At 45.0% G+C, this 25,987-nt stretch overlaps 1 pseudogene; it reads left to right on the top strand.

Moving 5' to 3' along the window:
* Positions 1 to 1,972: 1,972 nt before the first annotated feature.
* LOC139262624 (ferritin heavy chain, oocyte isoform-like) lies at positions 1,973 to 20,769 on the top strand (annotated as a pseudogene).
* Positions 20,770 to 25,987: the final 5,218 nt, after the last annotated feature.

Genomic DNA, 25,987 nt, shown 5'->3' with positions numbered 1-25,987 from the left:
CTACTCTGTTTCCTGTTAATTAATCAATTTTCAATCCATGGCAGTATATAATCCCCAATCCTATGTGCTTTAATTTTGTGCACTAACCTCTTGTGGGACTTTATGAAAAGCCTTCTGAAAATCAAATACACTACATCTTCTGGTCCTCACTTGCCTAATCTATTGCACTCTCAAAAAAAAATTCCAGTAGGTTTGTCAAAAACAACTTTCTTTTCATAAATCCATATTGACTTTGTCTTATCCTGTTATTTTCTAAGTGTCCCTTTATCACATTCTATTATTGATGGGCTAACCAGGCTATCGTTACCTGTTTTCTTCTTTTTAAAATAGTGTGGTTACATTTGCCACCCTCCAATCTGCAGCAACTGTTCCATAATCTGTAGAATTTTGGAAGATGATAACCAATGCATCCACTATTTCCATGGTTACCACTTTTAGTACTCGGATGCAGATTATCAGGCCCTGGGGATTTATCAGCTTTCAGTCCCATTAGTTTCTCCAGCACTCTTACTAATAATCAATCCCTTTAATTCTCTTGCTCACTAGACCCTTGGTTCCCTAGCATTTCTGGGATGTTATTTGTGTCCTCTTTAAAGACAGAACCGAAGTATTTAATTGTTCTGCCATTTCCTTGTTCCCCATTATAAATTCTCCTGTTTGTGACTGTAAAGGACCTACATTTGTCTTCACTAATCTTTTTCTTTTTACATACTGGGAGAAACTTTTACAGTTGGACCGCTCTTTGAAAGAGCCTGCACAGGCCCGATGGGCCGAATGGCCTCTTTCTGTGCTGATAGAATCTATGATGAGCCAGACAGTTAGAGCATATCTGAGCCTCATTTCAATCAGATTTAAATATTATTTCACCTCATTGTAAACTGACTGTAAAAGGAAATGTCTAAGACACCAAATTGAGGGGCAGGAAAAGACCAGCTGGTCCAACAAACCTGCCCCAAAACACGCCAGAGCAAATCATGGAATCATAGAATGGTTACAGCACAGAGGGAGGCCATTCGGCCCGTCGAACCCGTGCCGGCTCTCTGCAAGAGCACTTCAGCTAGTTCCACTCCCCTGCCCTTTCCCCGCAACCCTGCTATTAATTTTTCCTTCAGGTACTTATCTAATTCCCTTTGGAAAGCCACGATTGAGTCTACCTCCACCATCCCCTCAGGCATTGCATTCCAGATCCCAACCACTCGCTGCATAAACATGTCGGTTTTGGTTCTTTTGCTAGCCACTTTAAATCTGTGTCCTCTGGTTCTCGACCCTTCCGCCAATGGGAACAGTTCCTGTCTATCGACTCTGTCCAGACATCTCATGATTTTGAATCCCACTATCAAATGAAGACGTGTCTGTTGGTGACAATGTGTTCACTAATGTTCACTCCCTCATTCTCACTCACTATATTGAGGCATCATTCCATGAGAATAAAAATGACAGATCGTTGATGTCCCCATGTAGCCAATCCTCAGACACATGCCCATTCTCTATATTCGAACTGGGGGCAGTTCACACCATCCACACGATGGAATTCCCATTCCACTGGCCAATGGTTGGTTTGTAAATGCACCAAGACAACTCGATCGCTTTGAAAATTGTCTCAGTGCCACAGAAACTTGCAAGTAACAAACTTCGCCTGATTATGAAAAACCCCTTCGGCGAAAGTAGAAGATTATCATTTCATTCAAGTGAGAGCATTAAACAATGGCACACTTTCAGATTTGAAGACATTCAAGGAACCCAAAGGCAGTGACATCACCGAGACTGATCTCCCCTAAATCCCCTCTCCTTTGTTAATTGGTGCCTGAATTCAGGAAAGATTCCTGATTGACAATCTCTGAGAACCAATCATCATTGGTGATGTCATACCCTGTTTGAATGCAGCTGTTCCAATAGTATAAATATAGGAGCTTGTGCAAACCAGACTGAGTTCAAGAACTGTGCAGGTGATAGTGAAATATAGATTGTGAAAATGGTTTCCCCAGTGTGTCAGAACTACCACAAGGACTGTCAACAAGCAGATCAACATGGAGCTCTGTTCTTCCTATGTTTACCTCTCCATGGTGAGTCGTGTATTCCTTGTTGCTGCAATCTGAAAAGTTGTTAATTCTCCAGTTCAGTGCAGTGGCTTTAAGTTCTATTTACTGGACTTCCTTCCCTGGGGGAGAAGAGTCTTTGGGCAGTGAGGACTTCAGGTGTGTAATACAGAGGGGTCTTGTTGAGTTCATGGACTGCTCCCTGTAGCAGCTGCCTTCTATTGAAGTTTAATATCTGAAACCAGCTCAGCTGCTGCCTGAGTGTGTGACAGAAGAGCACAAAGCTGGTCAGCGGCCTGTTGTTCAGTTTCAGTGGGGGGACTGTGGTGAGTGAAATGTGGGCAGGTCCTCCATTAGTATTATTGGTGGTGAAGTACTGAGAATCCTGGTGTTGGAGCCTTGCTCACTGCTCAGATCTCTCTATTACACGGTTGGTGTGTAAACTACTGCAGTGGAGGATTTTTCTCACTGCATGACCATTCTTGGACTAGAATGGAAGAATAATAATTTCTATAATGCCTTTCACTACCTTGGCTACAAAGCACTGTGGGAGATTCCAATGAAGGAGTTAAGTGTAGTTACCTGTTATGTGGGAAATGTAGCAGCCAATTAGTGCACAGTAAGCTCCCACAAACTGTAATGAGATAATGATCAGATCATCTGTTTTGGTGGTGTTGGTTGAGGGATAAATATTGGCCAGGACACTGCAGAGAGCTCCCTGCAGTAGTACCTAGCACATAGAGCAGGCTTGAGGGGCCAATGGCCTATTCCTGTCATTCACTAAGATCATTGCTGATCTTGTACCTCAACTCCACCTCCAGCATTCCCCATATCCCTAGGTATCCGAAAGTCTATCATGCGCTCTCTCTCTTGAATATACTCAATGACTGAGCCTCCGCAGCTCCTGGGGTAGAGAATGCCAAAGAGTCGCACCCTGAGTGAAGAAATTCCTCCTCATAAGAACATAAGAATTAGGAACAGGAGTAGGCCATCTAGCCCCTTGAGCCTACTCCGCCATTCAACAAGATCATGGCTGATCTGGCCGTGGACTCCGCTCCACTTACCCGCCCGCTCCCTAATGTCTTCAATGACTGACCCCTGGTTCTTGACTCTCCAGCAAGGGGAACCATCCTCCCTGCATCTAATCCTTCAAGCCCTGTAAGAATTTTGTACGTTTCTAATGAAATCACCTCTCATCTTCTAAACTCTAGAATAGAGGTCTAGTCTGCTCAATTTCTCCTTCTTGATCTTTCACATCCACCTGATGACTGACACACTCTTGTGTGAATGACAGAAAGTAGAGGAGGTATTGCTTATCCAGGAGTAGAATTTAGTTTGACTGGACATGAAATATAATCCTGAACTTTAGGTTTATAGGTTCAGCCAGCAGAGAAAAACTTTCATCGTACTATAGGGAGGTGAGGCTCAACTCCGATTGATGAATTCAATGGCATTTTGCTAGTTTACAAATGGTGAATATTTTTGAAGGATTAAGAATTCACTAACTAGGGTAAAAATAACTCTTGTAATGCAAGAGTTATTTTTCCCCTAGTTAGTGAATTCTTAATCCTTCAAAAATAGACACCATTTGTAAACTAGCAAAATTCTTCTGGAATTTTTTGAGGATGTTTCCAGTAGAGTGGACAAGGGAGAACCAGTTGATGTGGTATATTTGGACTTTCAGAAGGCTTTTGACAAGGTCCCACACAAGAGATTAATGTGCTAAGTTAAAGCACATGGGATTGGGGGTAGTGTGCTGACGTGGATTGAGAACTGGTTGTCAGACAGGAAGCAAAGAGTAGGAGTAAATGGGTACTTTTCAGAATGGCAGACAGTTACTAGTGGGGTACCGCAAGGTTCTGTGCTGGGGCCCCAGCTGTTTACACTGTACATTAATGATTTAGATGAGGGGATTAAATGTAGTAACTCCAAATTTGCGGATGACACTAAGTTGGGTGGCAGTGTGAGCTGCGAGGAGGATGCTATGAGGCTGCAGAGTGACTTGGATTGGTTAGGTGAGTGGGCAAATGCATGGCAGATGAAGTATAATGAGGTTATCCACTTTGGTGGTAAAAACAGAGAGACAGACTATTATCTGAATGGTGACAGATTAGGAAAAGGGGAGGTGCAATGAGACCTGGGTGTCATGGTGCATCAGTCATTGAAGGTTGGCATGCAGGTGCAGCAGGCAGTTAAGAAAGCAAATGGCATGTTGGCCTTCATAGCGATGGGATTTGAGTACAGGGGCAGGGAGGTGTTGTTACAGTTGTACAGGGCCTTGGTGAGGCCACACCTGGAGTATTGTGTACAGTTTTGGTCTCCTAACTTGAGGAAGGACATTCTTGCTATTGAGGGAGTGCAGCGAAGGTGCACCAGACTGATTCCCGGGATGGTGGGACTGACCTATCAAGAAAGACTGGATCAATTGGGTTTGTATTCACTGGAGCTCAGAAGAATGAGAGGGGACCTCATTATAAAGTTTAAAATTCTGACGGGTTTAGACAGGTTAGATGCAGGAAGAATGTTCCCAATGTTGGGGAAGTCCAGAACCAGAGGTCACAGTCTAAGGACTGATGAGGAGAAACTTCCTCACCCAGAGAGTGGTGAACCTGTGGAATTCTCTACCACAGAAAGTTGTTGAGGCCAATTCACTAAATATATTCAAAAGGGATTAGATGAAGTCCTTGCTACTCGGGCGATCAAGGGGTATGGCGAGAAAGCAGGAAGGGGGTACTGAAGTTGCATGTTCAGCCATGAACTCATTGAATGGTGGTGCAGGCTAGAAGGGCCGAATGGCCTACTCCTGCACCTATTTTCTATGTTTCTATGTTTCTATATGAAGATCAAGGTCAAAAGAAGCTGTTTTAAATTCTCTCCGCAGTCCTTCTACTTTGACTGGGATGATGTTTCCCTGCGTCACTTTGCTGAGTTCTTCAAGGAGCAGTCACATGAGGAACGTGAGCATGCTGAGAAACTGATGGAATTCCAGAATCACTGTGGAGGACGGATCATCTTGTCTGACATCAAGGTTTGGTTCAATAAACTAAACTCGAGGCCTTCTGTCTGGATACCCTTAGACTGATTGTTTCAAATACCTCCTAAAGCAATTGGTTCCATGGCTGTGGTCGTGGAATGCAGTAATTTTATATTCCTATGCCACATTGTTTATGGTAACATGGATGTCTGGTTACTTTTTCACCCCTATTTTCCTTGTACTGTCTCATGTATTTAGTTTGTTCCATTGTAAGTGAACTGCCTGTGAATTTCCTCTTCAGAAACCAGAGCAGGATGAGTGGAGCAATGGTCTGGAGGTGATGCAGAGAGCTCTGCAGATGGAGAAGAATGTGAACCAGAGTCTGCTGGTTCTGCACAAACTCTCCACTGGGAGCAGCGACCCTCATGTAAGTTCCTCATGTGGGTTTCTGGGTAAGTTGGAGGTGGTGGAACATTGCTGTCCTTGAGCTGTTTCAAAAGATCTCTGAACAATAGCTTTGTTTTTGGGGGTGTCTCTCCTTGGTTCTTCAGGGGGTGGGGAGAGGACTGTGAAGTTGGCCTGCTGTGGACATTGAGAAGTAAATGTGTCCCAATGTTTCCAGGATACCAACTCACATTGTACAGGAGTTACTGGATCACTAGAGTAAATGTACATCAATTTCAATTGTCCTACCTGACATTTCTCCACTCCGAGAGAATTAAAATCCTAACTCCAGGGTATGCTCTGATGTTCCTTGATATCTGCTGCAGTCATAACTAATTTCCCTCCTCCTTCAGTTGTGTGACTTCCTGGAGACCCACTACTTGGATGAACAAGTGAAGATGATCAAGAAGCTTGGAGATCACATCACCAACCTGAAGAGACTGGGAGCCCCTGAGAATGGCCTGGGAGAGTACCTGTTTGACAAGCACACTCTCTGGGGGAGAGTGACTAAACTGACTGATGGGATCAAGCTTATTGTATTTAGTACTTGTATTTATATAATCAGACCCCTGTCCTGTAGGGAATGATGTCTTGAGACTTTGTACAAAGAGCTGAAACCCATAACTGTAAATAAACTGTTCAACATTGGGCTGTGTTTTGTGGCCATGTAAGTTTGAGTGATTACTTATTTTTCATTTCACATTACTTGGTTTCCCTCAAACAAGAATTACACTGAGCTGTGCAACAGTTATATGGGATTCAGTCCTATGAAATGTGTTTATCCTCTAGTGTAATGTCTATGTATTGACTGGGACATTCAGGCACCTGTTGTAAGATCTAAAATATTCAAGAGTGTGTTTGGACAACTGACAGCTCCATGGGATATTAGCCCAGTGATCAAAGGCCTGGTCAGAGTTATGTATTAAGGAGGTACAGAGATGTTTAGGGAGGCATCTCCAGAGCTTGGGACTTAGAAGCTGTATTAAATTTATTGTACCAAATATCTGTCTTTGTACAAATGACAATTCAATCCAACAAGATGTAACATCTGTCAAACACATGGCCAATTTGCCAGTAATTCATTGTTGCACTATTTCAGTCCAGTGAAGGAAAAAGTCCTGGATTAGCTTCCTATTTAGTGTGTCTGCCTTGTGAACAGTAGTTTGTATTCAATAGCTGCAACAGATCCTGTTCAGTTCACCAGGTAGTTCAGTAACTGGACTCACCACTGCTACTGTAGCCTTTCTGTTCTGCTGTGTAGGCAGACAAGCAATGTCTTAGCACATGGAAATCTGGGCACTACAATTGGGTGAGGAGGGAAAGCAACAGGTGCCATCACAGCTTCATTGGTTAATGTGGATACCCGAGTGTGGTGGTTCTGGGATAGCTTCTCTTCCACCTGCTCCCACCATGGTTGAATAACTTGCCAACACCATCTCCATTCACATGAATAAGGAAATGGGTAAGGTATTGAAAGACTAAATATACTGAAACTAAATTTAATACTTCTGGAAAGAGTAAATGTATTTCAATCCACAAAGCAAAAGGCACAAGATGTTAAACACATTTCTCCCCTGCCCTGGCCTAATGCCTAAACACTCAATTTATAAGCCTACTATCAATTTTTTTTTTTAGTACCATTGTGAATTTTGTTACTATCACCCTGGATTATATCTCCATTTCTCTCCTTCGTGGTGATGAATGGATTCAAATGGTCTCGCTGCAACTCCAATAATCCAGTGTTTACAAGTTATTTTTAGGAATTTAGCGCAGAACTGTAATGAGTGCAATTAAATTGCCATGTACAGATATTCCACGTTAATGTATTAGCAACACTCGAGCGCCTTTGGGATATCTATGTTGCAAAATTTCATATATTGATGAGCCACAGTTCCACGAGTCGGCCTAGGTTTGCGTGCTGATGGGTTTGATGGCTTCATGTATCAACAAATCTCCAGCTCACTCGATGTGAAACTTTACAGGTGCTCGTGTTTTAAGAATTACTTACAATTTACAGCACAGGAAAAGACCATTCGCGCCAAATGGGCCATGTTGTGGTTTATGCTCTATGTGAACCTTCTCCCACCCAACTTCATCTAGATTTATTAGCACATCCTTCTATTCGTTTCTCCCTTGTTGTGAAGTCTGTAAGTGCTGTAAGCTTGTAATGCTTGTAGCTCCATGATGTGGACGTATTGTGTACTGCAGCTGCAGAGTTATAATAAACAGACAGGTAGCTTCCGGACCAAGCAGCCTCCCATGTTAGGAGTTGTGTGTGTGTGCTATGTTAAGATATCACACTTGTGTTTATCTAGTTTCCCCTTAACTGCATCTATACTCTTTGCATTCAGAGTTATTACTGCAGGTAGCTCAGTAAACACACCGCTGCTGTGGATTTTCTGTTAAGCTGTGTGGGTAAAGAAGTGAGTAACAGCCTATAGAGCCCAGCAATGTTTGAGCTCAAGGACAGCATTTATTGCCCATTACTAATTGCCTTTGAGAAGGTGCTGGTCAGCCATATTCTTGAACCGCTGCAGTCTTGTGGTGAAGGAACTCCCTCAGTGCTGTTAGGGAGGCAGTTCCTGGATTTTGCTGCAGTGACGAAAAAGGAATGGTGATATATTTCCAAGTCAGGTTGGTGTGTAACGTGGAGGTGAACTTGCAGGTGATAGTGTTCACAAACTTCTGCTGCCCTTGTCCTGCTAATTGCTAGAGCTCGTGGGATGGCTTGTGCTGCTGAAAAAGCCTTGGCGAGTTGCTGCAGTGCATCTTGTCGATGGTACACACTGCAGCCATGGTGCACCGGTGGTGGAAGCAGTGAATGTGGAAGGTGGTGGATGGGGTGCCAATCAAGCGGCCTGCTTTGTCCTGGATGGTGTCGAGCTTCTTGATGATTGCTGAAGCTGCACTCAGCCAGTCAAGTGGAGAGTATTCCACCATACTCCTGACTTGTGCCTTGTCAATGCTGGAAAGACTTTAGGGTGTCAGAAGGTGAGACACTCACCGCAAAATACCCAGCCTCTGGCCCGTTCTTATTACCAGAGTATTTATGCAGCTGGGCTAGTTCAGTTCCTGATCAGAGGTGACCCCCAGGGGTTAATGCTGGGGAATTCAGCGACAGTGAATGTTAAGGGCAGGTGGTTAGACTCTCGCTTTTTGCAGATAGTCATTGCCTGGCACTTGTGTGCTGCCATTGTTACTTGCCCATTATCAGCCCCACACTGAATGTCATCCAGGTCTTGCTGCATGTGGGCATGGACTGCTTCATTTTCTGATGTCTTGCAAATGGAACAGAACACTGTGTAATCATCAGCGAACATTCCCACTTCTGGTTTTTATGATGGAGGGAAGTTCATTGATGAAGCAGCTTAAGATAGTTGGGCCAAGGGCACTGCCCTGAGGTATCCCTGCAGCAATGCCCTGGGGCTGAGATGATTGACCTCCAACAACCACTTCCTTAGTGCTAGATATGAGTCCAGCTCATCGAGAGTTTTCTATATTCGCATTGACTTCACTTTTACAAGGGCTACTTGATGCCGCACTCCATCAGATGCTGCCTTGCTGTCAAAGGCAGTCACTCTCAATTCACCTGGAATTCAGCTCCTTTGCACATATTTGGACCAAGGCTGCAATCAGATCAGGAGCTGAGTGTTCCTGGCACAACCCAAACTGGGCATCCGTGAGCAGATTACTGTCAACAAATCTTCCATCACTTTGCTGATGATTGAGTGTAGACTGATGGGGCAGTAATTGGCCAGAATGGACTTGTCCTGCTTTTTCTGGACAGGATGTACCTGGGCAGTTTTTCACATTGTGGGGTAGATGCCAGTGTCTCTGTACTGGAACAGCTTGGCTAGAGGTGTGGCCATGAATTTACAGATTGTGGTGCAATACAATTCTGCAGTTGCTGATGACCCACAATGCCTCTAGGATGCCCAGTTTTGAGCTGCTAGATCTGTTTTGAATATATTCCATTTAACACTGTAGTCAAGCCACTCACCACTAAGGAGGGTGTTCTCAGTGTGAAGACAAGACTTTGTCTCCACAAGGAATGTGTGGTGGTCACTGCTACCTGTGATGTGTGCAACACTCAGATCACTGACTCCCCACAGTATGGTGTTGCAGTAACTGCTGTGACCTTATTCCTTTATTGTGTAACTCCAGAGTGCCCCACAGGTGTGGTGGGCAGCCTTTTATACTCTGTCTTGCAGGTACTTTTGGGTCTCCCACCACAGTGCCCCTTGTGGCGCACCATTGTAACTGTACATTTAATGTACCTGGACAATACATAACATCTCACTCCCCCTCGCAGTTCCAAAAGCACATTGCCGGTAACCTCGGCCTTGTTCGTCCTGGTTGATTTGTGAGTGTGAAGCCATGACCGTCCACTTCCCTCTTCCCACCCCGCCCCCCCCCCCCCATGTAGAGATTATGCTTACAATCCGGTGGAAGCATGTGGTATTAGCAATCCTTGCATGGGTGATGCAAGCACACAAACATAATCTCCAATAGAAAGCAGGTACACATGGACAGTACATTTGTATGATACATATAGATGCATTGAAGAGTTATATCAAAATATTGCAGGTACACTGAACAGTTATTTAATCCCAGCTCCACTGGGTGAGGTATGGTGGCAGCATACTGCCCCTTTTTGCCCAAGGTAATGGGCTGCGCTGAGACAGGGTATCGCAATTTGTGCGCTGCCTCTGTTCTCAGAAAATAGTTGCCTTTGCGGCTTGTCTGCAGACGCTGAACCATTGCATAAATCACACACAATCAGAAATCGCATTGATCCTCTCGTCATGTTAGTCACAGGGCCATTAACCCTTTTAACGTTCCATTGTGATATTAACTCTTTTCACCAATCATATCAATCATTTTAATCACGGTAATCATTTTAGCATCAAAATTATTAACTCTTGTCATAAATCACGTCATCATACAAATCACAGTAATCTTTTTGACTCGCTCTTGACCTTACAAAAGTCTCTGTGGGGACCGCCAACGGTGTAAGGCCTCTTTAAGACTCCCGGGTACATTTCCCTTTGAAGACGGCATTTTGTTTTTCCCACGAGGTTTCTCCTGGGCGCTGCCATTTTAAGTGCCCTGCTGGTGCCTGCCTGCCCCTCCCTGCAGAACTCTGCTGCCACGAGGCTCGCTGCCATCTTGAACTCGCTGTGCTGCTGCCTGCTCTCCCTCTCTCTCGAGATCCGCCACACTCTGACCGCACCCAGGAGACGCCACGCACCGGCCCCCGCACTGCCGCATACTCCGGAGCACCCCACACAGCTTTCCCTTTTGCCCGGGAGCCGCCACACACACACACACACACACACACACACACGTCCTCCGGAGCCGAGCTCCTCACTGCCGCAGCCGATCCTGTACGAGCCCCGCTCCTCGGAGCACCAGCATTCACGACGTCGCTGAGCGAGTCCCGCTCCCTAAACTGCCAATTCACCGCTCCTCCCGCTGCAAGCCCCGCGAACAGCCGCCTCTGCCTGCGGGCCGACGGTGCCTGCTGGAGCAGCCCGTCGAAGCCCTTCTCTCTTCTCCAGCGCGATCGGCCTGTTGCTGGTTTCAGCGCCTCTTTCTCACTCTCAGACTTTGCAGGGGGAGTCGACGGTCGCCGCTGCTCTGCCAAACCACACACACGCTTCCTTCGCTGCCATTCGATCTGAAGATGGAGGCCTGCTCTGCCTGTGAACAAGGGGGACAGCGGTCTGTGGAGAAATGAAATCTTCCCAGCTCCCACGGACCTTCCCCATCCATCTCCTGCTGAGTCGTGTCAGCCCATCGCCTGCAATGATCCACAAAGGTAAACCGTGTGTCTCATCACTGTGAGATACCTGCACATCCGCTCTGCAAAGAACAGGTATCAGTTCCTTGGTGAAGGTGCACAGCTTCGCCGTGACCGGGACCAGCTTGGGTCGTGCAGCTGGGTTGATCCACAGTTTATCAAAAGTTTCCTGACTCATCAGCAACTGACCTGATCCCATGTCCACTTCCATACTGGGACTCCGTTAATCTTGACTTCCATAATCACTGGGACCGAATCTTCGGTACAAGTATACAGTCCAAACGCATCACCTTCTTCTGCCTGGGGCCGGGATGCCCGTCGAGCCAAACTGCAATGCTCCTCGCTGGACAGCAGACCATCTACCATCTCCTCAGCCACACGGTGAGTCGTGTTTCTTTTGCACATACGCTGAAGGTGGCCTTTTGTTTGGCAGGTATTGCACGTATACTCCGCAAACTTGCACCAGTGAGCCCCATGGCTTCCTCCGCAGCGCCAGCATGGTGCTACTCGATTAGCCCTCGGTGGACTCTGAGTTCCAGGACCCTGAGGTAACTGCTCTCTGCCCTGGGCAGAGCCACTGTACAGAGCAGTTTTGTCCGTGACAGGTGCTATCCTGTGAATAGTACCAGCCGGGTTCGAGACCGTGTGGATCATCTGCTTGGTGCCGCAAGTCGAGGTCATCAATGCCCGGCTGATGTTGATGGCTTGCTGCAGGCTGATTGTAGATTCAGTGGATAGCAGCTTGTGAAGGAGATCCTCATGGCCAATCCCCATAACAAAGATGTCTCGGAATGCCTCGTTAAGGTGTGTGCCAAAATCGCACGGCGCCGCAAGTCTCCTGATGTCCGCAGCATATTTTGTGACATCGTGGCCCTCTGGTCTGCAGTGGTGGTAGAATTTGTACCTGGCCATGAGGATGCTCTCCTTCGGTTTCAGTTGATTACGAATGAGTTCAATCAGCTGCTCATATGACTTGTCCTTGGCATTCGCGGGTGCCAGCAAATCCCTGACGAGACGGTAAACCTCATCACCACAACTGGACAGCAATATCACCTTACGCTTCTCTATCAGTGCGTTCATGTTCCCTGTCAGGTTGTTTGCTATAAAGTAGTACTCGAGCCTTTCCGTAAAGGCATCCAAGTCATTACCCTTTGTGAAATCTATTTTCGTGCCCAAAGTAGCCATGGTTGCGTGAAGAGCTTGTCCGTGTCCTCGCTGCCAATTTGTGATGTATGTGGCACTCAAATCATTGACTCCACACAGTATGGTGTTGTAGTAACTGCTGTGACCTTAGTCTTTTATTGTGTAACTCCAGAGTGCACCTCAGGTGTGGTGGGCAGCCTTTTATACTCTGTCTTGCAGGTACTTTCGGGTCTCACACCACAGTGCCCCTTGTGGCGCCATTGTAATTATACATTTAACGTACCTGGACAATACATAACACTACCAATACTATCATGGACAGATGAATCAGTGACAGGTAGATTGGTGAGGACAAGGTCAGCAGGTTTTGCTCTTGTGTTGATTCTCTCACCATCTCTCGCAAGCCCAATCTGGCAGCTATGTCCTTCAGGACTCACCCCACTTGGTCAGTGCAACCAAGCCACTCTGGGTGATGGACATTGAAGCCCATTGCTACTACCAGTGATTCTTCCAAGTGGCCTTCAACATGGAGGAGTACTGATTCATCAGCTGAGGGAGGATGGTAGGTGGTAATCTGCAGGTGGTTTCCATGCCCATGCTTGACCTCAACCCATGGGACTTGATCGGGTCCAGAGTAAATGTTGAGGACTACTACCGCTACCCCCAACTGTATACTACTGTGTCACCACCTCTGGTGGGTCTGCCCTTCTGGTGGGACAGGACATACGCAGTGATGGAGGAATCTGGGACATTGGCTGAAAGGTATGATTCTGTGATTATGACTATGTCGGGCTGTTGCTTGACTAACCTGTAGGACAGCTCTCCCCATTTAGGCACAAGACACCAGATGTTAGTGAGGAGGACTTTGCAGGGTCGACTGGGCAGGGTGTACCATTGTCATGTCAGAAGCTGGTGCCGAGGCCGATGCCAGGTTGTCCATCCTGTTTTATTCTTATTATTGTTTCTTGTAGCGGTTTGTTACAACTCAGTGGCTTGCTAGGCCATTTCAGAGGGCAGTTAAGACTCAACTACATTACTGTGGTTTGGAGTCGCATATAGGCCAGGCCAGGTAAGGACGGCAGATTTCCATCCCTAAGGACATGAGTGAACCAGATGGGTTTTTATGACAATCCGCGAGCTCCCTGGGCAACATTACTGATACTAGATTTTCATTCCAGATTTTAATTTAATAAACTGAATTTAAATTCCCCAGCTGGTGTGGTGGGACTTTGGATCATTAGTATAGGCCTCTGGATTACTCGTCCAGTAGCATAACCACTATGTCACCAAACTCTTTGTGAAGCTTTCACTATAAAGGATGAAACTGAGTACTGTGAACAATGAGCAAGTGTAACTTTAGCTGCTTTAATAAGACTCCAGAGTGCAGGTACATCAGGGTGGCCTGCTTATATACCGTGCTCCCAAGGAATGCTGGGGTCCCATTAGAATGTTTAACTCGCTATCGAATGGAATAGTTGAGACAAAAAGCATAGTTGGATAAACACATGAGGGAGGAAGGATTGGAAGGATATGCTGATAGGGTTCAATGAAGTTGGGAGGAGGCTCAGTGTGTGAAGTCAAGTCCTCTAAGTACTTCGCTCTCCATGCTCATGATTGAAAGACTATTGAATCGATCTTGTCCCATTCAGGTTCTCACCTCATCCTTGATGTGTTTTACGTTTGAGACGTCCCGCTCACCACTGCAATTTGCCAGGCTGAATGGCCTTTTTCTGTGCTGTAAATTCTATGTAATTCTTAAAAGACGGACACCTGTAAGGTTTTTCACATCGAGTGAGGCCCTCTAGTGGTGATGTAATACAGGGTGCAAGGGGTTAAATACATAACATTTTGCATCTCTCAATGGCACTTTTGGAGAATCAATGTCACCACAATTCATACGTTGATGAGTCACAATTCTACAATTCAGGTTGGTTTTGCGTGCTGATGAGTTTGACGGCTTCATGTTTCAGACAAAACAAATTCTTCAGCTCACTCCATGTGAAAAAAGTCCAAGATCAAAGAAACCTCTGTCGGTGACCTGCAGTATGCGGACGACGCCTGCGTCTACACACATTCTGAGGCTGAACTCCAGGATATAGTCGATGCATTCACCGAGGCATATGAAATCATAGGTGTTACGCTTTACATCCGTAAGACAAAGGTCCTCCACCAGCCTGTCCTCGCCGCACCGCCCTGTCCCCGAGAAATCAAGATTCACGGCGCAGCCCTCGACAACGAGGACCACTTCCCATACCGCTGGAGCTTCCTGTCAACAAAGGCAGACATTGCTGCGGAGATTCAACATCGCTCCAGTGCACCAATGCAGCTTTCGCCTGCCTGAGGAAAAGAGTGTTCGAAGACCAGGCCCTCAAACCTACCACCAAACTCACGGTCTACAGGGCTGTAGTAATACACACCTTCCTGTGACAGGTTCTGTGGCTTTCATGTTGGACTGTTCAGCCACCAAAGAACTCACTATAAGAGTGAATGCAAGTCTTTCTCGATGATGAGTGACTGCCTATGATGATGGGTTCAGCTGCAGGTATTTCTCGCTCTGAGCTCAGAACTGTGCTAATAGTTAATCCTCATCTGTGCCTTTTTATCTCTAAAATTGACTATTTCAATGCTCTCCTGCTAGCCTTACATGCTCCATAAACTTAAGCTTATCCAAAACATTTGGCTGCCTGTATCCTAACACACACCTAGTCCCACTCACCCATAACCCCTGTGCTTGTGGACCATCATTGGCTCCCGGTCTGACAGCCCTCAAATTCAAGATTCTTATCCTTGTATTAAAATCCCACCATGGCCCTTCCCTCACCTCTTTTTCCAGCACATTGATAACATCGGTGCCATTTCTTGCTCTCACAATAAACTGGAAAATTTAATTCACTATGTTCCCAATTTCCACCCTTCACTCACATTCACATGGTCCATCTCTGTCACTTCACTTCCCTTCCTCGACTTCTCTGTCTCTATTTCTAGACATAAGTCTATCAACAAATATCCAATGAGTTATTTGGATGTTGCTTCAAACCTGCAAATACCTGAAAATGACCAAAGCACTGAACAATCCAGAACTATTAAAAAGACACTGACTCGCAAACAACAGAGGATTCAATGAATCTTTCAAGGTGGCCATTAACTGGTCCAGGCAGAGCACGATTGATGGGGTGTTCTCTCCGTCTGCCTGCTTCTCTTCCGTGCCTGGGTATCCCTGGAGAGGGAGCACGCGGTGTCTGCCGGTATGCTTGAGGCTTTCTGTGACCGCTGGGGACCAGAGGGACTGGAGTGCAGCGTGAATACAGGGAAATAATGTAACATTTTAAAAGTTTTTATGTTAGTTTTGTCATAATGTGAATCTTACAGTTTATTCCCCCTTACAAAGGGGACACTTGTGGTTTAAGTGTTTCCGATAGCTGATTTAATCATTCCAATTAATTAGCCCAAAGAATAGAGGATCCAATTAAACCTGTGACTCTGGATATTTGAACTGTGTTTGAGGAAGTTAGGACAATTGAGATCCTTATTGAGATGTCAGCCAATGATGCTCATTCTTCAAAGATCTGACTGGCTCTGGGAGTCCATCTTCCCTCCTCCCTTTACTTGATTGGTGCTCGGAGAATATGCAACTTTTGATTGGTTATTGATGACTGTCACTCATCATCAAGAGTGCCACACCCTGGATTATCCCTCAGTATAAATATAGGAGTTTGACTCAATGTTACTTTTGTATGTTTATGAAGTTTTTGCTTTGGCAAAATAAAACATTAAGATGGTTTCTCAAGTGTGTCAGAACTATCACCAGGACTGTGAGAATGCTGTCAACAAGCAGATCAACATGGAGCTCTATTCCTCCTATGTTTATCTCTCTGATGAGTTTTGTGTTTTATGCCACTTCCCAATGGAGACTATGTAATGTGAATTTATGAAATCCTGTACTATACCCAGCCCACCTATTGCTCTCTTTCTGTCTGCCCCCCGCCCCCACCACCAATCTATGCAGTGAATGATTTAGAATGAGGATACTAATTCTGAATTCCTTGCATTGAGTGTAGAATTTATTCCAAATGAACTTCTTCAAGCTCAAGATCCCAGGAAAAAAATCAACATAATCAGAATATGATACAATTTATTTTCCTGTGTATTCAGTAACAAACTCTCTGTTCCTTGCAGCAGCTGTATCATATTCTGATTATGTTGATTTTTTTCCTGGGATCTTGAGCTTGATGAAGTTCATTTGGAATAAATTCTACACTCAATGCAAGGAATTCAGAATTAGTATCCTCATTCTAAATCACTCCATGGACTTTCCTTACATTGCTGGTTCAATGGGTGATGTCATAAAAATACAGCTGGGCCATTTAGGAGGGAAGTCAGGAAGTATTCTTTCCCACCAGTGTGGTGGAAATCTGAAACACACTTTCCCAGCCATCCCTCACCTCCACAGGGGGAGGATGGGAAGAAAGTGTTACAAATATTTCTGCTTCCCTCCTGTTTCTAGTGTTTCTAACCTCTTAATTTTAAATACCAGTTTGTATGCTTCTGTCTTTTCTCTAACTTACCACCAATAAAGCAAAGAAAGTTAATCATCAATTGTCTGTACTCAGTGGACTCTCCCTTAACCCATGTGACCTTCACCAAGCACCTCAAATTCTGAGGGGTTCTCATAACTTTTATTCTGTGGTCTCTGGTTCTCCTCTACAATGCTTTGATTTGTGTAGACTGTGCCAAATTAATACTGCTTGTGGTAGTTTTATTTCCTTGGCATGAATGTAGCCAGTAAAACTCAGCTAGTTTTTCTCTTTTTTTTGTATATTATGAATTCTGCACTGTGACTTGATCTGTACTATACTTTAAGGGTGTTGCTTTGATTTCCAATTCTGCCCGTCAACTCGCCTGTACAAAATATATTTTGGGTCAATAAACAATGATTATTGGAGTGTGCTACTGGTGACCAGGGTATAAATCTTGTGGCAGTTCCTTCACTAATTTCCAGAGCTACAACGAATATCGGGTGCCAAGATTCATTGGGTGCCAGTTTTGAGCATGTTCAATCAAAGCTGAATTGGTGATTGTGGAATGATGCAGCACAGGAGGCCATTCAGTCCATTGTGCCTCGCTGACTATTGGGTGGAGTGATACAACTCCGTGTTCCCATAACCTGCAAATTTTTGCAAATCACCAAAGAGGATGAGACTGGTGAGTTTGTAATGGGGAACATGGAGATGGCAAAAAATCTGAACAAATATTTTGTATCAGTATTTACGGGAGAGGACAGTAACAATATTCCAATGGTGGATAGTCAAGGGGCTATAGGGGGGTGGAACTTAATGCAATCACAATCACCGAAGAAGGTAGTACTCAGTAAGATAATGGGGCTAAAGGCAGATAAATGGACCTGATGGCTTGCATCCTAGGGTCTTAAGATGTAGCGGCAGGAACCGGTACGCTCACGGCCTTCCGCGAGAGGTGGGCACCGGAGGGACTGGAGTGCATCATTACCCCCGGCAACCAAATTTTAATTTGATTTTATGTTTTAAAGTTTAATTTGTTCTAAATGCCGGCTTTAGTGTCCCCCCTCCCCTTTTATAGGGGGCACTTGTAAATTATGGTTTTAGAGCCCCGAAAAGCACAAAAAACTACAAAAATACAAAAAAATACAAAAAAAAGAAAAAAAAAGAAAAAAAAGGGCCTTGCGAAATATTTGGAGTGTCCCCCAGATCGGGGGGCACTTGACCTCATGTTTATTTGGTTACTCTAAAAGAGTTGTAGCGGCAGGGATTGTGGATGCATTGGTTGTAATTAACTGAAATTCCCTGGATTCTGGGGAGGTCCCAGCAGATTGGAAAGCTACAAATATAATGCCTCTATTTTTAAAAAAAGGAGGCAAACAAAAAGCTGACAACTAAAGATTAGACTAGTTGGCCTAATGTGTGATTGGGAAAATGTTCGAGTCCATTATTAAACAAGCAGGACATTTGGAAAAGCAAAATTTGATCAGGCAGAGTCGGCATGGATTTATGAAGGGGAAGTCGTGTTTGACAAATTTGCTGGAATTCTTTCAGGATGTAACAAACAGGGTGGATAAAGGTGAACCAGTGGCTGTTGTGTATTTAGACTTCCAGAAGGCAGTGGACAAGGTGTCACATAAGATTACTGCACAAGATAAAAGTTCATATATTAGCATGGAGAGAGGATTGGCTAAAGAACCGAGTCGGGATAAATGATTCATTCTCTGGTTGGCAACCAGTATCTAGTAGAGTGCTGCAGGGATCAGTGCTGGTACCCCAACTCTTTACAATCTATATTACATTCAGTCCCTTCTTTCAAGTTGGCAATGTAGCCTAGTTTATGTTCCTCACATCTTTTGTATTGTCAGTAATGTGTGAGGAGGGGACACAATTCTGCAAAAGGACATTGGCAGGCTAAGTGAGTGGACAAAAATTTGTGTGGTGGAAAGTGAGGTCATGCATTTTGGCAGAAAAAAAAATGAGCAAAGTTTTATTTAAATGGAGCAAGAGTGCAAAGTACCACAGTACAGTGGGTGGTGGTGGGGGGGGGGGGGCGTGTGCTCTACTCATCGGCATTCAGAAGAATGAGAGGTGATCTTATTGAAATGTGGAAGATTGAGGGAGCTTCACGGGGTGGATGCAGAGAGGATGTTTCCACTGATGGGGGAGACTCTAACTAGAGGGCATTATCTTAGAATAAGGGACTGCCCATTTAAACCTGAGATGAGAAATTTTTTCTAAGGGTTGTCAATCTGTGGAATTTGCTGTCTCAGCTTTCCACAGCTGAGATATTGCATAAATTTAAGACTGTAATGCAGTTTCTTAAACACTAAGGGGTTAAGGGGGAGTGGGTGGGGAAGTGGAGATGAGTCCATGATCAGATCAGCCATGATCTTGAATGGCGGAGCAGGTTCGAGGGGCCGTATGGCCTACTCCTGTTCCTATTTCTCATGTTCTTGTGAAGTTTCCATTTGCCAGTTTCCCTATTGCTGCAGCTGAGATTATCCAATGTCTTTGCCAGGTTAGTTGAGTAGGTGCTAGTTTCCATAACTATGTACATACAAGTTCAGTGAGACTGAGCCCTTGAAAGCAAGAAAAATAAGTTTGGCTTCATGTACAGCGCCCATGATAATGGGTTTGCCATGCAATAATTATCAATTCCTGACCCTGCAGTACAGACTTATACGAGGCACATGCTGAAGTCAAGGTCGCTCTGGACCTGCACCTTTATTTCACAGCTCTCGAGTGCCACACTTGCCTGAGACCTGCCTTTATGTACCTGTGTGGAACAGGTATGCAGTGTCTCCTGCAAGTGCACCCCTTATGGTAAAGTATGCTTGTGGTTACAAATCTAGTTACAGTCATGTATAGCATGGTAAGATACAGTAGTGTGAGATACATGACAATAATCAACTACTCTTCAGATCCCTCCGCAGTCCTCCTACTTTGACCGGGATGATGTTGCCCTGCGTCACTTTGCTGAGTTCTTCAAGGAGCAGTCACATGAGGAACATGAGCATGCTGAGAAACTGATGGAATTCCAGAATTGGCGTGGAGGCCGAATCATCTTGGCGGACATCAAGGTTTGGCTCAATAAACAAGTGTCTTTCTGTCTGGCTCCCCTTAAACTTATTGTTCCCAATACATTTTAAAGCAGTTGGTTCCAATTTACAGCACAGGAACCAGTCATTCGGACAAACTGGTCTATGCTGGTGATCAGGCTCCAGATGTCTCCTCCCACCTTGCTTTATCCAGCAACATATCCTTCTATTTCTTTTTTCCGCATGTACTTATTTAGCTTCCCCTTAAATACATCTGTGCTATTCACCTCCAATTTGACACCAGTGGTTGATGGCTTAATGCAGTAATTCAATATTCTAACATTGGTTCATGGTAACTTAGAATTCTGATTGCATTTTTTTTCATCCCTAATTTCATTCAATACTGTCCTACTTTCTGGTTGTACTATTACATATGTGCCACCAGAGGGCACTGCAGTCAGAAACTTGTAGCTTACCTGTACAGCTGTGCCAGGCCAAGTACAAAAGGCAGGCCACGAGGTGTGATCCTCACTCTGAAGTTACCTTAAATGGACTAAGGTCAATACAGTTGAAGTACAATACATTGCCTTGTGGAGTCATTATCAGAGCATCTAAAGACATTAAAAAATACTTGTTTGTTTAATCCATTGTAAGTGAACAAGACTTTCCTGTCCAGAAACCAGAGCAGGATGAGTGGAGCAATGGTCTGGAGGTAATGCAGAGAGCTCTGCAGATGGAGATGAATGTGAACCAGAGTCTGCTGGATCTGCACAAACTCTCCACTGGGAGCACTGACCCTCATGTAAATTCCTAATGCTTCAATGTCGGCTTTTGGGTAAGTTGCTGTCCTTGACAATTTAAAAAGATCTCCATGCCCAATAGCTTTGTGTTGGGTCTATTTTTTGGGGTAGATATTGTACATGTGTCTGATCCCAGCACCTTTTTGTACAGCAAGCTTTCATCTAAATTATGCAGTAATTCCATCAATTTCAATTGCACCACTTTACTATCCTCCCAGTCCAAGAGGATTAAAATCCAAACTCTCGAGCAGTAAGCTCCAATGTTCCTTGATATCTGCTACTGGCCATAACTTGTTTCCATTTTCTCCATCAGTTGTGTGATGAACTACTTGGATGAACAAGTGAAGATGATCATGAAGCTTAGCGATCACATCACCAACCTGAAGAGACTGGGAGCCCCTGAGAATGGCCTGGGAGAGTACCTGTTTGACAAGCACATGCTGGGAGAGAGCGACTGAAGCTTCTGATCAGTACTCGTGTTTATTCAATGTGTGTGAGACTCTGTCCTACATAGAATGGTGGCTTTGTACAGGCTGAGACCTGGGCTCTTGATGTGAAATGTAATTAACTGTAAATAAATGGTTCAATTTAGGACTGGGTGTTATCTCCTTGCAAGTTTGACTGGTTGCTTATTTTCTGTTTACCACAACTTGTTTGCAGCACAAATATTGCACTAGGCTATGCAACAGTCATACATTGTTTACAGCACAGGAGGCCATTCAGCCCATTGACCCCGTGCCAGCTCTCCACAAGCACTTCAGCTAGTCCCACTCCCTTGCATTTTCCCTGTAGCCCTGCAATTTTTTTTTCCTTCACGTACTTGTCCAATTCCATGATTGAATCTGTCTCCACCATCCTCTCAGGCAGTGCAGTCCAGATACTAACCACTCACTGCATAAAAGTTTTTCCTCATGACAGCTGTGGTTCATCTGCCAATTGATTTAAATTTGTGTCTGCTGGTTCTTGACCCTTCTGCCAGTGCGAACAGTCCTATTTTTCTCTTTTTGCTGGGGTAATTTCAATATATTGACATGTATATTCATAAAAACATAAATCGGAGCAGTAGCAGCCCAGTTGGCCCTTTGAAGCCTGCACCACCATTCAATATGATCATAACGGATCCTTTAACACCACCATGTTCATGCTTTTACCCCATAGCCCTTGATGCGACTTGATACAAGATATCTATCTCCTTCTTAAATATATTCAGTGATTGGGCTCCACTGCCTTCTGTGGTCCACAGTTCCCCAGCTTCCCCATCCTCTGAGTGAAAACATTTCTCATCTCAGTGCTAAATTTGCTGTCCCATATCCTGAGCCTGTGACCCTTTATCCTCAACTTCCCAGCCAGGGGGAACTTCCTCCCGACATCTAATCTATCCAACCTAGTCAGAATGTGATGTTTCAAAAAGATCCCCTTTCACTCTTCTGGTGAATACAGGCCTGGCCAACTCAATCTCTATTCATATGACAGCAAGGGAATGGAAGACCAGCAGGAAGAGTAGTGCAAGGAAGGTAGTGCAGGGGTCCCCTGTGGTCATCCCCCTGCAAAACAGATACACTGTTTTGAGTACTGTTGAAGGGGATGACTCATCAGGGGAGGGCAGCAGCAGCCAAGTTCATGGCACCATGGCTGGCTCTGCTGCACAGCAAGAAAAAGAGTGGGACAGCAATAGTGATAGGGGATTCAATGGTAAGGGGAATAGATAGGCGTTTCTGCGGCACCGACCAAGACTCCAGGATGGTATGCTGCCTCCCTGGTGCAAGGGTCAAGGATGTCTCGGAGCGGGTGCAGGACATTCTGAAATGGGAGGGAGAACAGCCAGTTGTCATGGTGCACATTGGTACCAACGACATAGGTAAAAAAAGGGATGAGGTCCTACGAAACGAAGTTAAGGAGCGAGGAGTTAAATTAAAAAGTAGGACCTCAAAAGTAGTAATCTCGAGATTGCTACCAGTGCCACGTGATAGTTAGAGTAGGAATCGCAGGATAGCGCAGATGAATACGTGGCTTGAGCAGTGGTGCAGCAGGGAGGGATTCAAATTCCTGGGGCATTGGGACCGGTTCTGGGGGAGGTGGGACCAGTACAAACCGGACGGTCTGCACCTGGGCAGGACCAGAACCAATGTCCGAGGGGGAGTGTTTGCTAGTGCTGTTGGGGAGGATTTAAACTAATATGGCAGGGGGATGGGAACCAATGCAGGGAGACAGAGGGAAACAAAAAGGAGGCAAAAGCAAAAGACAGAAAGGAGATGAGGAAAAGTGGAGGGCGGAGAAACCCAAGGCAAAGAACAAAAAGGGCCACTGTACAGCAAAATTCTAAAAGGACAAAGGGTGTTAAAAAAACAAGCCTGAAGGCTTTGTGTCTTAATGTAAGGAGTATCCGCAATAAGGTGGATGAATTAATTGTGCAAATAGATGTTAATAAATATGATGTGATTGGGATTACAGAGACGTGGCTCCAGGATGATCAGGTCTGGGAACTCAACATTCAGGGGTATTCAACATTCAGGAAGGATAGAATAAAAGGAAAAGGAGGTGGGGTAGCATTGTTGGTTAAAGAGGAGATTAATGCAATAGTTAGAAAAGACATTAGCTTGGATGATGTGGAATCTATATGGGTAGAGCTGCAGAACACCAAAGGGCAAAAAACGTTAGTAGGAGTTGTGTACAGACCTCCAAACAGTAATAGAGATGTTGGGGAGGGCATCAAACAGGAAATTAGGGGTGCATGCAATAAAGGTGCAGCAGTTATAATGGGTGACTTTAATATGCACATAGATTGGGCTAGCCAAACTGGAAGCAATACGGTGGAGGAGGATTTCCTGGAATGCATAAGGGATGGTTTTCTCGACCAATATGTTGAGGAACCAACTTGGGGGGAGGCCATCTTAGACTGGGTGTTGTGTAATGAGAGAGGATTAATTAGCAATCTCATTGTGCGAGGCCCCTTGGGGAAGAGTGACCATAATATGGTGGATTTCTGCATTAGGATGGAGAATGAAACAGTAAATTCAGAGACCATGGTCCAGAACTTAAAGAAGGGTAACTTTGAAGGTATGTGAATTGGCTAGGATAGATTGGCGAATGATACTTAGGGGGTTGACTGTGGATGGGCAATGGCAGACATTTAGAGACCGCATGGATGAATTACAACAATTGTACATTTCTGTCTGGCGTAAAAATAAAAAAGGGAAGGTGGCTCAACCGTGGCTATCTAGGGAAATCAGGGATAGTATTAAAGCCAAGGAAGTGGCATACAAATTGGCCAGAAATAGCAGTGAACCTGGGGACTGGGAGAAATTTAGAACTCAGCAGAGGAGGACAAAGGGTTTGATTAGGGCAGGGAAAATGGAGTACGACAAGAAGCTTGCAGGGAACATTAAGGTGGATTGCAAAACTTTCTATAGATATGTAAAGAGAAAAAGGTTAGTAAAGACAAACGTAGGTCCTCTGCAGTCAGAATCAGGGGAAGTCATAACGGGGAACAAAGAAATGGCAGACCAATTGAACAAGTACTTTGGTTCGGTATTCACTAAGGAGGATACAAACAACCTTCCGGATATAAAAGGGGTCAGAGGGTCTAGTAAGGAGGGGGAACTGAGGGAAATCTTTATTCGTCGGGAAATTGTGTTGGGAAATTGATGGGATTGAAGGCCGATAAATCCCCAGGGCCTGATGGACTGCATCCCAGAGTACTTAAGGAGGTGGCCTTGGAAATAGCGGATGCATTGACAGTAATTTTCCAACATTCCATTGACTCTGGATCAGTTCCTATGGAGTGGAGGGTAGCCAATGTAACCCCACTTTTTAAAAAAGGAGGGAGAGAGAAAACAGGGAATTATAGACCGGTCAGTCTGACCTCAGTAGTGGGTAAAATGATGGAATCAATTATTAAGGATGTCATAGCAGTGCATCTGGAAAATGGTGACATGATAGGTCCAAGTCAGCATGGATTTGTGAAAGGGAAATCATGCTTGACAAATCTTCTGGAATTTTTTGAGGATGTTTCCAGTAAAGTGGACAAAGGAGAACCAGTTGATGTGGTACATTTGGACTTTCAGAAGGCTTTCGACAAGGTCCCACACAAGAGATTAATGTGCAAAGTTAAAGCACATGGGATTGGGGGTAGTGTGCTGACGTGGATTGAGAACTGGTTGTCAGACAGGAAGCAAAGAGTAGGAGTAAACGGGTACTTTTCAGAATGGCAGGCAGTGACTAGTGGGGTGCCGCAAGGTTCTGTGCTGGGGCCCCAGCTGTTTACATTGTACATTAATGATTTAGACGAGGGGATTAAATGCAGTATCTCCAAATTTGCGGATGACACTAAGTTGGGTGGCAGTGTGAGCTGCGAGGAGGATGCTATTAGGCTGCAGAGTGACTTGGATAGGTTAGGTGAGTGGGCAAATGCATGGCAGATGAAGTATAATGTGGATAAATGTGAGGTTATCCACTTTGGTGGTAAAAACAGAGAGACAGACTATTATCTGAATGGTGACAGATTAGGAAAAGGGAAGGTGCAACGAGACCTGGGTGTCATGGTACATCAATCATTGAAGGTTAGCATGCAGGTACAGTAGGCGGTTAAGAAAGCAAATGGCATGTTGGCCTTCATAGCGAGGGGATTTGAATACAGGGGCAGGGAGGTGTTGCTACAGTTGTACAGGGCCTTGGTGAGGCCACACCTGGAGTATTGTGTACAGTTTTGGTCTCCTAACTTGAGGAAGGACATTCTTGCTATTGAGGGAGTGCAGCGAAGATTCACCAGACTGATTCCCGGGATGGCGGGACTGACCTATCAAGAAAGACTGGATCAACTGGGCTTGTATTCACTGGAGTTCAGAAGAATGAGAGGGGACCTCATAGAAACGTTTAAAATTCTGACGGGTTTAGACAGGTTAGATGCAGGAAGAATGTTCCCAATGTTGGGGAAGTCCAGACCCAGGGGTCACAGTCTGAGGATAAGGGGTAAGCCATTTAGGACCGAGATGAGGAGAAACTTCTTCACCCAGAGAGTGGTGAACCTGTGGAATTCTCTACCACAGAAAGTAGTTGAGGCCAATTCATTAAATATATTCGAAAGGGAGTTAGATGAAGTCCTTACTACTCGGGGGATCAAGGGTTATGGCAAGAAAGCAGGAATGGGGTACTGAAGTTTCATGTTCAGCCATGAACTCATTGAATGGCGGTGCAGGCTAGAAGGGCTGAATGGCCTGCTCCTGCACCTATTTT

The sequence above is a fragment of the Pristiophorus japonicus genome, chromosome 4, assembly GCF_044704955.1.
Source record: "Pristiophorus japonicus isolate sPriJap1 chromosome 4, sPriJap1.hap1, whole genome shotgun sequence".
Taxonomy (NCBI): Eukaryota; Metazoa; Chordata; class Chondrichthyes; family Pristiophoridae; genus Pristiophorus; species Pristiophorus japonicus.
The sequence above is the reverse complement of the archived record's forward strand: the minus strand, read 5'-3'. Positions and strand labels throughout refer to the sequence as shown.